At 47.3% G+C, this 11,618-nt stretch overlaps 1 long non-coding RNA gene across 2 annotated transcripts; it reads left to right on the forward strand.

The window, feature by feature from the left end:
- The first annotated feature begins 238 nt into the window (after positions 1-238).
- LOC138481444 (uncharacterized) lies at positions 239-10,832 on the forward strand. Of its 2 annotated transcripts, none has more exons than XR_011274248.1 (2): positions 239-305; positions 10,522-10,832. It is a non-coding gene; the product is annotated as an uncharacterized lncRNA (long non-coding RNA). The 2 variants fall into 2 exon arrangements; XR_011274247.1 differs by lacking the exon at positions 239-305 and adding an exon at positions 315-8,892.
- The last annotated feature ends 786 nt before the right edge of the window (positions 10,833-11,618 follow it).

The following is an 11,618-nucleotide window of genomic DNA, read 5'->3' on the forward strand; positions in this document are numbered from 1 at the left end:
AAGCTGCTAAGAATGTATAATTCTATGTCAGAACTCAGACGCTCAGATTATGCTCTGAACTTTCCTTTACTACTCCAGCAGCAAAGTAACAATAAACAATTATGAAAAACCAATAAACAAAAACTACAATTCCCATCAGCCTGCAATGAATTCGTAGTCTGTTTTTCATAAGCTCATAAAAAAACACGTGGTCCCTCAGTCCAATCATATCTCGTCTCATCTCCTATAACGACTGCCTGAACCACAGTCCATCCTCTTTCTTTGCTGCTCGAGCAGCCGAGATAAGTGCATTTCGTTTACTATTCGTATGTTAACTTGTCTATGTGTGCATTGTAATGAATTAATGGGCGCGCGCGCGCGTGACGTCAGGGAGAGGATTTGGTGGAGCATTTCCGCAACATAGGACGCAACGGGATGGTCCGGCGTCCAAGATTGCCTCGTTAGGAGACACTGTTTCAACGCAAGTTCGCAACGGAACTTTCGGTTTCGGCACCATTGCGAACTTGGTTGGAATGCAGGGAGCACTCACGAGTACAGACAGCAGTTGCTAAGAAAATGTACATATATATTGATTCGTATTCAAGGCTGGAGGCTCTGGGAAGAGAGCAGAGGTGAAGCTCTTTATGATAGACGGCTGACGCCACCTGGTGGTCGAAAAGCAGCACTTCAGGCTGGAAAGCCACTGCTGCCTTGTAAGTAAGTGACAGGCTCAGTCCCAGGAAAAACTAGAGCAGACCCCTCATTATCTGCCGGACTGGGGAGGTGATACCTTAAAGATTGATTATAAGTCTCTTATTGGACAGGCACAGTCCCAGGAAAAACTGCTATTAGTGACAGAGACTCGCCTAGCTACGAATAAAAGATAAGCAAATTGACGGGGCAACCGAGGAAAACTGCATATTATATACGGCACAAATTGAAGAAAATGAGTGACTACTCGGATGGCTCAAAGGGTCCTCATGTGAGCGGCCTACTCATGAGCGAGGCAATTCAGAGGCTGAATAGTGCCCAAAGACCCCATAGGGAAAGGGGCATAATTCAGGACCTGGCTGTTTTGTCGCATGGGCAAGGTGCACAGGGAGAAAGGGGGAAGCAGGAAAAAGACCCGCAGGGATCGTAGCTCCCAGACCCCCCCCCCTGGGTTCATCACGCAGATCCAGAGCAGAGAAGAGAAAGGCGAGGTCTCGAGAGAGACATAAGTTCAAGTGAATCTGATGATGAATACTGTAGAAGCAGTTCGAAATCGGACGCAGACAGTACATCAGAGAGTCAGACCTCCCCAGATGATGACGAGTGGGAGTCCAAGAGCAAGAAAGGCAGGAGGGAGGATGTTGACCCACATAAGGATGAATTTGACCCGGACGAGTTGGTACATCCGAGGTCTAATGAGTGGCACCCCACTGAAAGAATTGCAGAATATATAAGGAAAAGATTGAGAACACCCTTGAGCAGGCAAGCGAGAAGCAAATTAAGAGCTGAATGCCCGAGGCCGAGGGCACCGGACGGGGTGGCTGAAACCCCAGAGTTTGATGAGAGAATAATCACGTTCCTGGGGAGATATGGCAGGGACATGAAAAGAGGAATCAACAGGTTCTGGAGGTTCTATCAAGACAAACTAAGATATGTTGTGCCCTATTACTAGAATCTGGCTGCTCGCTGAGGAAACCAAAACAAAGAAGGAGCCCATAGACCCTGAGATAGTGGCTGGTTGGGCGCAGAGAACTCTATGCCTTTTGGGAAATGCCAACACAGCGTTGGCCACTGAAAGGAGGAGGTCCATTTTAATGAAGTTGGACTCTAGGCTGGGTGAGCTGGCTTCGTTTGAACAAGCTGCAGCGGCGAAGGGCAAGCTATTTGGGGACCTCTTCATTTAGGATATGGCGAAGTTTGCCAGCACATACGTGTCCATGGACAGGGCTCAATCTTCCCTTAAGAACATTTTCGGGAGGATGTTTTTTGACAGGGCTGGAGGAGGAAAGGGCCGCTCGTCCAGCCGCAACCAGTACAGAAGGTCCTATAACGACAGAGCCAACTGGAAGCAAGAGGACCGGAGTTCAAACCCTTTCTTCCCATCCAGGGGAAGAGGTAGGGGCAGAGGTTGGAAAAGTAACAGTAGACAGCAGCACCAGAATAATTCAGGTGAGAGAAATAAAAGCAGCGAAAAAAAAGGTGGAATTAAAAATCCCTCCAGTAGGAGGAAGAGTGAAGTTGCATGTAGGAAAATGGGAGGAGATATCCTCAGATGCATGGGTGAGACAGACTGTGCAAGGTTTTCTGTTGGAATTGTGGCAGGAACCGTCACAGATAACCTCACCAAGGCAGATAAGGTTCAGCAAACAGGATGAGGATCTGTTAGACAGAGAGGTAGAGCTACTCAAGATAAAGAACGCAATAGGCCCAGCCTCAGACGGTCAGGGAAGTTCCATGAGCAACCTGTTCTTAGTGAAAGGAAAAACAAGGTATGATATGATATGATATAGCATTTGTAACGCGCCTATACACAAGTGTTTCAAGGCGCGACGAGGCAGGGAGGGGGGAACAGAGGGAAGACAGACAGCGATCCTACTAGGCCAGGTGTCATTCAGATCGCGCAAGTGCATGGGTACGGGGAAGGGGAAAAAGTGCATCGGGAAAAGGGAGGGGGGAAAAGTGCAGTACAGGGTAGAAGAACAAGTTACTTACCAACTGGTAACGTTCTTTCGATTGGATGTTCCTCCAACGTATTCCTCATCTTAGATGTATTCCATCCAGCTTTGCTGCTCTTCGGAAATTTTTTCGGCAGACGGCGCTGTGCGTCGATGTCGTCGAGTCGATGGTCCCTCGAAGGCCTCCGTCGAGGGTGACGTCATCGGGTGTATAAGTAGCATGTGCGGCGCCTGTTGGCCTCAGTTCTGTTTTACCCCTTTTTATCTTTGATCTTGTACTGTGTAGATTGTGTCGGCAGACAGGTATGAGCCTTGCGAGATTTGAGATGGCAATAACCCGGAATAATTTACAGAGGGGTAGGCTGGGAGGGCGATGAGAAATACGTTGGAGGAACATCCAATCGAAAGAACGTTACCAGTTGGCAAGTAACTTGTTCTTGGAGTGGATTGTGTCCTCCAACGTATTCCTCATCTTAGATAGACTCCCAAAGCAGAGTGGACAATTTCTCTGGAGGAGGGGGTAGATTTTTCGATACTCTTAGATGGCTGAGTACAGTACTTTTCCAAAAGTTAGCTCCCTAGACTGGGAAGCATCCAGGTTATAGAATTTTGAGAAGGTGTGTAGCGAAGACCAAGTTGCTGCTTCGCAAATGGATCTTATTGGAACACCTCTTTGAAGGGCCGTGGAGGAGGCGATGCCTCTGGTGGAATGAGCCCTTAACCCTTCTGGAGGGTCTTTTTGAGCTAGTCTGTAGCATTCTGAAATGCAAAGCACATTCCAGCGTGAAATTGTCTGTTTTGTCACCAATTGACCCAGTTTCCTTCCTGTGTAACCTATAAACAGCTGGTTGTCCACTCTAAGTCTGGAAAGTCTAGAGATGTAAAAGCTTAAAGCTCTTTTCGGATCCAACCTGTGTAATCTTTCCTCCTCCTTCGAAGGATGGGGTGGAGGATAGAATGCGGGTAAGACAATTTTCTGACTTAAATGAAAATCAGATATTACTTTCGGTAGAAATGATGATTTTACCCTCATCACAACTCTGTCCTCATGGAACACAGTATAGGGTGGCCCAGAAGACAGTGCCTGCAATTCGCTCACTCTTCTTGCTGATGTTAGAGCAACCAAGAAGGCTGTTTTCCACGTTAGTAATCTTAATGGACACGTGTGCATAGGCTCAGAAGGGGCACACATTAAGAATTTTAGGACTAAATTTAGATCCCAGATCGGTACTTGAAATGGGTGAGGAGGAAACACATTAGTGAGTCCTTTTAAGAATTGTATTATCAAAGGAATTTTGAAGTACGAGCATTCTTCCGATGAGCGCTTGAAAATGGAAAGTGCCGCAAGGTAACCTTTTATTGTTCCGATATTCAGACCTCTATGTGCTAGGGTCAGAAGGAAAGATAATACTTCCGGAATAGAACATAGAAAAGGATCGACATTCTTTTCTCTGCACCAGTTGCAAAACCTTTTCCAACGGCAACGGTATAGAGACTTTGTTGCTGGCCTTCTTGCCGAAAGCAACACCTCCATAACGTCATCTGGAAGGTTCCAATCCCTGTATCTCAGCCTTTCAGATACCAAGCATGAAGGTTGAGCGTTTTGACCTCTGGATGGAGAACCTGACCCTCCATTTGAGAGAGAAGGTTCTCTCTCTGAGGAAGACGTACTGGAGGACAGATGGACATGTCTAGAAGGTCCGGGTACCACGTTCTCCTGGCCCAATCCGGGGCAATTAGGATCATGCGGCTCCGAAACCTTCTCAGCCTCCTGATGACCTGAGGAATGACGGGAATCAGAGGGAACGTGTACAATAGTGGGAAATTCCACTCCACCACGAACGCGTCTGCCAGGGCTCCTCTCGGGGGAAATTCCCTTGAGCAATACCTTTCGCATTTTCGGTTGATTTCAGTTGCAAACAGGTCTACTTGAGGGGTTCCCCAAAGGGCGAAGATCTCTTGAATGACTTCCTGAGCCAGTTCCCATTCGTGGGATACCGTGCTCTGCCTGCTCAGAGCATCTGCCGTCATATTCTCTTCCCCGGCTAGATGAATTGCCGTTAAAGAGATTCCTTCTTAAATCACCCAATACCAGAGCTGCATTGCCTCTCTGCACAGGGGTAGTGACCCCACACCTCCTCTTTTATTTAGGTAGTGCATGGCCACTGTGTTGTCCGTCATTATCAGGACATTCTTTCCCCTGACAGATGGCAGGAAGGCCTTCAGCGCTAGTCTGATTGCCCTCAGCTCTAAAAGGTTGATATGTAGTTTGTACTCCGATGGAGACCAACGACCGTTGATTGTCAAATCATTGGCATGAGTTCCCCACCCCAGGAGTGAGGCGTCCATCACTACTGTGATCTCTGGCTATGGTTGCCAAAAAGGTTCTCCTTTTAGGATGTTCTCTGTACAGGTCCACCATAGAAGGTCTTGTCTGACCTTGTTCGGAATCTGAAGAAGATCCGTCATTTGTCCCCAGAACTGGGACCACTGAGTCTTTAGGGCCCATTGAAGGGATCTCACCCTCAAGCGTGCCTCTGGCACCAGAAAGATGCAGGATGCCATGAGGCCGAGCAACCTTAAAAAGTCGTAAGCCTGGAGATTTTGGGCATTTTGGAATTTGGAAACAATATGAAGAATGTCTTGAGAACTCGACTTGGGAGGCAAGCTCTTTCCCAAGGACGTGTCTGATACAGCTCCTATGTACTGAAGCTGTTGGGAAGGTGTCATCTGTGACTTCTTGAAATTGAGGGAGAAGCCCAGTTTGTGGAGGAAGTGGCAGGTGACTTTCAGATGATCCAGTGCTTGCTAGGCAGAACGCGCTCTGATCAACCAATCGTCCAGGTAGGGGTAGACATGAATCCCCCCTCTCCTGAGGTGCGCTGCCACCACTACCATTAACTTGGTAAAGACCCTCGGGACGGAGGTCAACCCGAAAGGCAGGATTCGAAACTGATAATTTGAGTCGCCAACTACGAACCTCAGGTATTTTCTGTGTTTGAGATGAACCGGCACATGAAAATAAGCATCCTGGAGGTCCAATAACACCAACCAGTCCTGCAGTTGAAGGGCCTGAAGGATCTGAGAAAGGGTAGCCATCTTGAACTTGTCCTTCCTGAGGAACTTGTTCAAGTTTCTTATGGGTCTCAGTCCTCCGTCCTTTTTGGGGATCAAAAAATACGGGGAGTACTATCCCTTGTTCCTCTCCGCTGCAGGTACTGGTTGTATAGCACCTTTCTCCAGCAGGGTTAAAACTTCCTGCTGTAGGAGCGGGTTTGAAGACTTCAACGGGTGTCTCCCTGGTGGATTGCTTTGAGGTTGCTTTAGAAAAGGAAGGCAATAGCCTTGGGCTATTATTTTTAGAGCCCAAACATCTGAAGTAATGGCTCACCATTCTTGCAGATGCTGTGACAGCCTGCCCCCTTCACAGGTGTTTTGTGATTCAAGTCCTCAAAGCGGTTTTGTGGCGGATGATGCAGCCGTTGATGGTAGAGAGGCTGGAGCTGGTTTAGCACGTTTTCCTCGTCCACCACGAGTGGCCTTTTTCTGGTCCCTTTGACTGGCCATTCCTCTCGCCTTTCCATATGAGGTGTAGTAACGATAGGATCGTCCCCTCCATGACTGTCCTTGCGCACAAAAAGGCTGAGGTTGCCTAATAGCAGCTCCTAAAGATTTGGCAGCTGCTTTTGAGGTCTGCAACCTCTCAAGGCTCTCGTCAGCCTTGTTGCCAAAAAAGGTGACACCCGTCAAAAGGCATGTTCAGAAGAAGGTTCTGTACATCCGGTGCGAAACCCGACTTCCGTAACCACGCAAATCTGCGCTTTACCGTGCTAGTGCCCATGGACCTGCTTACACTATCTGCAGTGTCCAATCCAGATTGAAGGGATTCCTGCATAGCTTCCTTTCCATCTCTAACGATGGCTAGGAACCCTTCCCTTTCTTCCCCTTCTGGTATGTGCTCCGCCGCCATTGCAATGCACTCCCAAAGAGTGTACAAAACTTTTGCCAAGGCACATGTGGAGTTGACAGATTTTAATGCCATGCTCCCGGCTGAAAATACCTTCCGTGCCCAACCATCCACACGCTTAACGTCCCTGTCTGGAGGGATAGATGGGTATGCAAGTTTGTTAGAAGCTGTGGCTGCCTGTATGACCAGACTCTCGGGAGTTGGGTGTTTAGACAAATAGTCGGGGTCGCTACTGGCCGGGCGGTATTTTGAGGTGAGGGATTTATTTACCGGAGGAATAGAATCCAGAGTTTCCCAATCCTTGGCCCCCCTATTTTGCAGGGCTACATGGAAGGGTAGTACTGGATCTTCGGTGGGACCATGGTCCAATATATCTGTTAAATCATCCTGGATGAATTGGGCTGATGGTTTAGCCCATCCTAAGTAATCTACTACCTTTGTCATTAATTGACGGTATGATGGACTGGCATGCTCTCCTGGTTCTGGTCTGCCAAAGTCGTTTTCAGGAGATGTGTCAATGCCACTTGCATTGTGTAATGATTCCACCAAGTCCCTCATTCTGCTTTCTTCTGAAATCAAACATTCTGGGACATTTGGGGTGCCATATTCCAGCCCAAAAGGTACATTCTTCTCAACAGATCTCTCCTGTTCCTCAAAAATTGAGGTCAGGGATTTGAAAAACTCCTTTCTGGGGAGAGGCTTGAAAACCTTCTCTGGGAGAGGAGGCGGAAGAGGTCTAGTACCTGGCTCTGAGGACAATACAGGTTTTGTAACCTTATCCTTCTCTTTTTCTGGCTTCCCTGGCTTGGCTGGAGCCTTTGGCGCTGAGGGTTTCGGCGTCGACGTCGATAACGGCGTCAATGACACTGTGGTCGTCAACAGGGTCTGCTTCAAGGGCGTCGTTCGAAGATTTTCCCTTCGAGGTATGATGGGTCTCGGACGGCATCGATGATCTTGAGCGGTCGACTCGACTTGAGCGTTTTTCACTCGGCGTCCTGGAAGGTTCCCTATCTTTCCTTTTTCGATCACCCGAGCTCGAGGGCGCACGAGTGTCGGAGCGATGACGCTCCCGGCCAGCTTCCGAAGAAAGCGCGGACCGAGGCTTCGCTCTTTCAAACACCTCCAACATTTTGACCTGGAATGCTTCCCACTCTTCGGTAGACGAATGTTTCGGGGGCATTTCATCTTTTTTGGAGACTAGTCTGATGACGAGGTGGAGGGAGACCAGTGGCGTCGTTTCTTCGATCTTTTTGACGAAGACGACGAGCGATGGGAATCGCTACGGGACCTCGATCGATGCCTTTCGCGTCGAGGAGAATTCTCCTCACGGGATCTCGACTCGACGCTAGAGGTTTTTCAATCGGTTTTTTGACCTACCTGTAGCTTTCCTCTCCTCTCTCGCAAGGCCTTACCCGTCATCGCCTGACACTTCGTACAGGCCTCCATGTCGTGGCCTTCTCCGAGGCACCACAAACGCTCTCGATGCGGGTCCGCGATCGACATTTTTGACCTGCACGATGTGCACTTTTTGAATCCCGATTTCGGGGTCGTGGTCGGCGTCGATGACGAGGACATAGTTCGTTATTATATATCTTCTCACAGAACTCGAGGCGCGCCGAATCTGAAGCAATGTATACTGTGGAAAAACGGAACTGAGGCCAACGGGCGCTGCGCGTACTACTTATACACCCGATGACATCACCCTCGACAGAGGCCTTCGAGGGACCATCGACTCGACGACATCGACGCACGGCGCCCTCTGCCGAAACAATTTCCCAAGAGCAGCAAAGCTGGATGGAATACATCTAAGATGAGGAATACGTTGGAGGACATAATCCACTCGAATAATAGATAAATAATAGGGCAAGCTGGTGGCTAGGGCAAGCTGGTGGCAAGTGCAAGGTATGTGCAGACAAGTGCTGGGAAGGGGGCTGTAGGGATACAGAGACAGTCCCGCAGTGCTGGGGTTGCCAGGGAGGCAGTGCAAGTGTAGAATGGCTGGGCCAAGGACCGAGATCGGTGAGAGTGGCCCAGTTGCAGATTCAGTGCAGTTTCAGTTCAAGAATTAGCAGGGGGAAAGGGGAGAGAAAGCAGAAGCAAAGAGGAAGGTTTTGAGGTGCTTCCAGAACCGGAGATGGTACTCCTCAAGTTTCAGGGAGGCAGGAAGGCTGTTCCAGAGGGAGGCCCTTGCCGCAGAGAGAGGTCTACCCCCGACTCGTTGCTTGGAGAAGCGGCTGACCCTGAGGGAGTTGGAGGCGGATGAGCGAAGAGCTCGATAAGGTAAGGGCAGTAATACATCTCGAGGGTCTGAATTATTTTCTAATATACAAACATTTCAAAATGGAAGGGATTCACCTTTTAAGGGACGTTCTTCAGAAAGGAGATTGGTTAGCAAGGATAGATCTCAGAGATGCTTATTTAAAGATTCCGATTAATCAGGATCAGAGGAGGCTATTACAATTCTTATGAAAAGGAGAGAAATGGGAGTTCAAATGTCTTCCGTTTGGTCTGGGGTCAGCTCCATGATGCTTCACCAAACTATTGAAACTAGTAGTAGGACACCTGAGAGAACAGGGGATCAGAATGATTATTTACCTGGACGACATCTGCCTGATGTGCAAGGACAGAGAGGTTCTGGTAGAGCAGATTCGGATAACAACAGTTTTTCTGCAGCAACTGGGTTTTCTGATAAACTGGGAGAAGTCGGAGCTAGAACCAGCATGGGAGATGGAATTTCTAGCCTTCGTCTTAGAGACAACTCAGGGTTCACTCAAACTACCGTTAGAGAAGGTGAATTCCATAAAGAAGGAAATAAAGTATAGGATGACAAGACAAGAAATCTCATTGAGAGAGATACGAACGGATGTAATACACATAGTGAATTTTCTGGCAGCCCAGGCGGCTCAGGCGAAGGATTACAGGACTATTAACAACTACAGGTCTGCGATATCGGCAGGTCATGAGTACATTGAGGGTAGACCAGCAGGTGAGCATCCCCTAATATGCAGGCTATTGAAAGCTGTCAAGTGCATGAGACCACCCACACCTAGATATTCTCATCTTTGGGACGTGAGTGTGGTTTTGAGGATGTTTAAGGCTTGGCCAGACAATGAGAATCTTTCTAGGAAAGCGCTGTGGGCTAAGTTAACTACTTTGTTATGTTTGATTTCATGCAATAGAGTGTCTGATGTGAAGGCTTTAGAGATAAATAGGAAATCCTTCTCACCTTCAGGGGTAATATTTTATATAGAGAAGAGGACAAAGACAAACATTAAATCGGTTGAGTATATGGCTTTCCCGGAGAAGCCTAAGTTATGTCCTGTTAGGTGTTTGAAAGTTTATGAAGCCAGGGCGAATATGGTGAGGCCCAATGGGGAATATCAATTGTTGATAGCTATTAGGAAACCTTTTAAAGCAGTAGCATCGGCCACATTGTCTAGATGGGTAAGATGGTGCATGGCAGAGGCAGGCATAGATGTGGGTCAGTTTGGAGCTCATTCGACGAGAGGTGCAATGGCGTCATCGGCCTTTATGGCAGGAGCCCGCCTGGAAGCTATTTTGAGGGCGGCAGACTGGTCTAATGAGGAAACTTTTAAAAATGTCTATTTTAGACCGGTAGATCAAGTAGCGTTGTTGGTGGTTAGTAAGCTTTAAACAAGCATAATCTGAGGCTCCGAGTCTCGACATACAATACAGATTTTCCATACATTTGTTACAGAAAGTCATGATTCTATTAAAGGCTCAGAGGCAAAAGATTATTCCACCCAAATTAATCGATCCAATCAAAAGTGTGTAAATATGGTGTTTAAAGAGTAATGTAATGATGTAAATGGCCCTGTAATGATGTTGATTTGCGATTGCCCACCCGTTCATGATGAGATAGGTAATTGTATATGCATGTTTCAACAGGAGCAGAGCAGAAGACAACAACGCCTTGAAAGGGGAACAAAGTGAAGATTAAGAAGTCGTCTACCGGTTGGGGCGCAAGTTTTTGGATGTTCGATCAGCAGAAGAAAGAGGAAGGACTGTGGTTCAGGCAGTGGTAATAGGAGATGAGATATGATTGGACTGAGGGACCACATCGTTTTTCATGAGCTTGTGAAAAACGGACTACAAATTGATTGCAGGCTGCTGGGAATTGTAGCTTTTGTTTATTGGTTTTTCACAATTGTTTATTGTTACTTTGCTGCTCGAGTAGTAAAGGAAAGTTCAGAGCATCATTTTTCGCCTCTGAGTCTTTAATAGAATCATGACTTTCTGTAACGAATGTATGGAAAATCTGTATTGCCTTGTACATATAATACAAATTAATTCTATTGCACGCAGCGCACTGGGTCAACTGCTGTGTTTTCTGGACAGACTGGAGTTTTGTTTTTTGAGATGCCGACAACACCTTTTGCAGTGATTGTTTTGAAAAATGTCGATTTGATGCAGTCTTGACAATGGCAGGCTACGAATCACTAGGTCGGACAGTCCTGCTTTAAAGGAAGAAAAGGAAAGAGAACTGAGGAAATTGCAGAAAAAGTACCACTAGACATGCTTATACTTTTCTGATTCTGGACATCTATTAGTGCCTCGCAAATGCCTTATACATATCCACAACCCAAAAACTTTTGGCTTTGCCAATGCTTTTTTATTTAACAGGACTTCTCTGAAAGACATGCACAGTACTTATAAATAGATTGGCTAAAGGCAGATCTGGTTAAGACATTTTTACTACACCAGTAGCATGTACAGCTAAAATTAAGTCAACTCTCTGAAGGCTGCTTTAAAAAAACATGGGCACGCACTTCGAGCACAAAGTTTGATGTTAAGGCTTGATTATAGAGAGCTCAGAGTTCCCATGAGAAGGGGGTTTGGGCAGGAGGGGCATGATCTGGGTGGGAATGGCCATAGGGATTAGCATGACAAATGGAGTCAATGGGTGGCCTATTAACCAAGCAACACCTACAAACTGTGTGTCCCTCATATTCAGTTTCTCCCTATTTGTACTCTAATGCAATCGT

The sequence above is a fragment of the Ambystoma mexicanum genome, chromosome 5p (assembly GCF_040938575.1).
Source record: "Ambystoma mexicanum isolate Mex_15411 chromosome 5p, UKY_AmexF1_1, whole genome shotgun sequence".
NCBI classification, from domain to species: Eukaryota; Metazoa; Chordata; class Amphibia; order Caudata; family Ambystomatidae; genus Ambystoma; species Ambystoma mexicanum.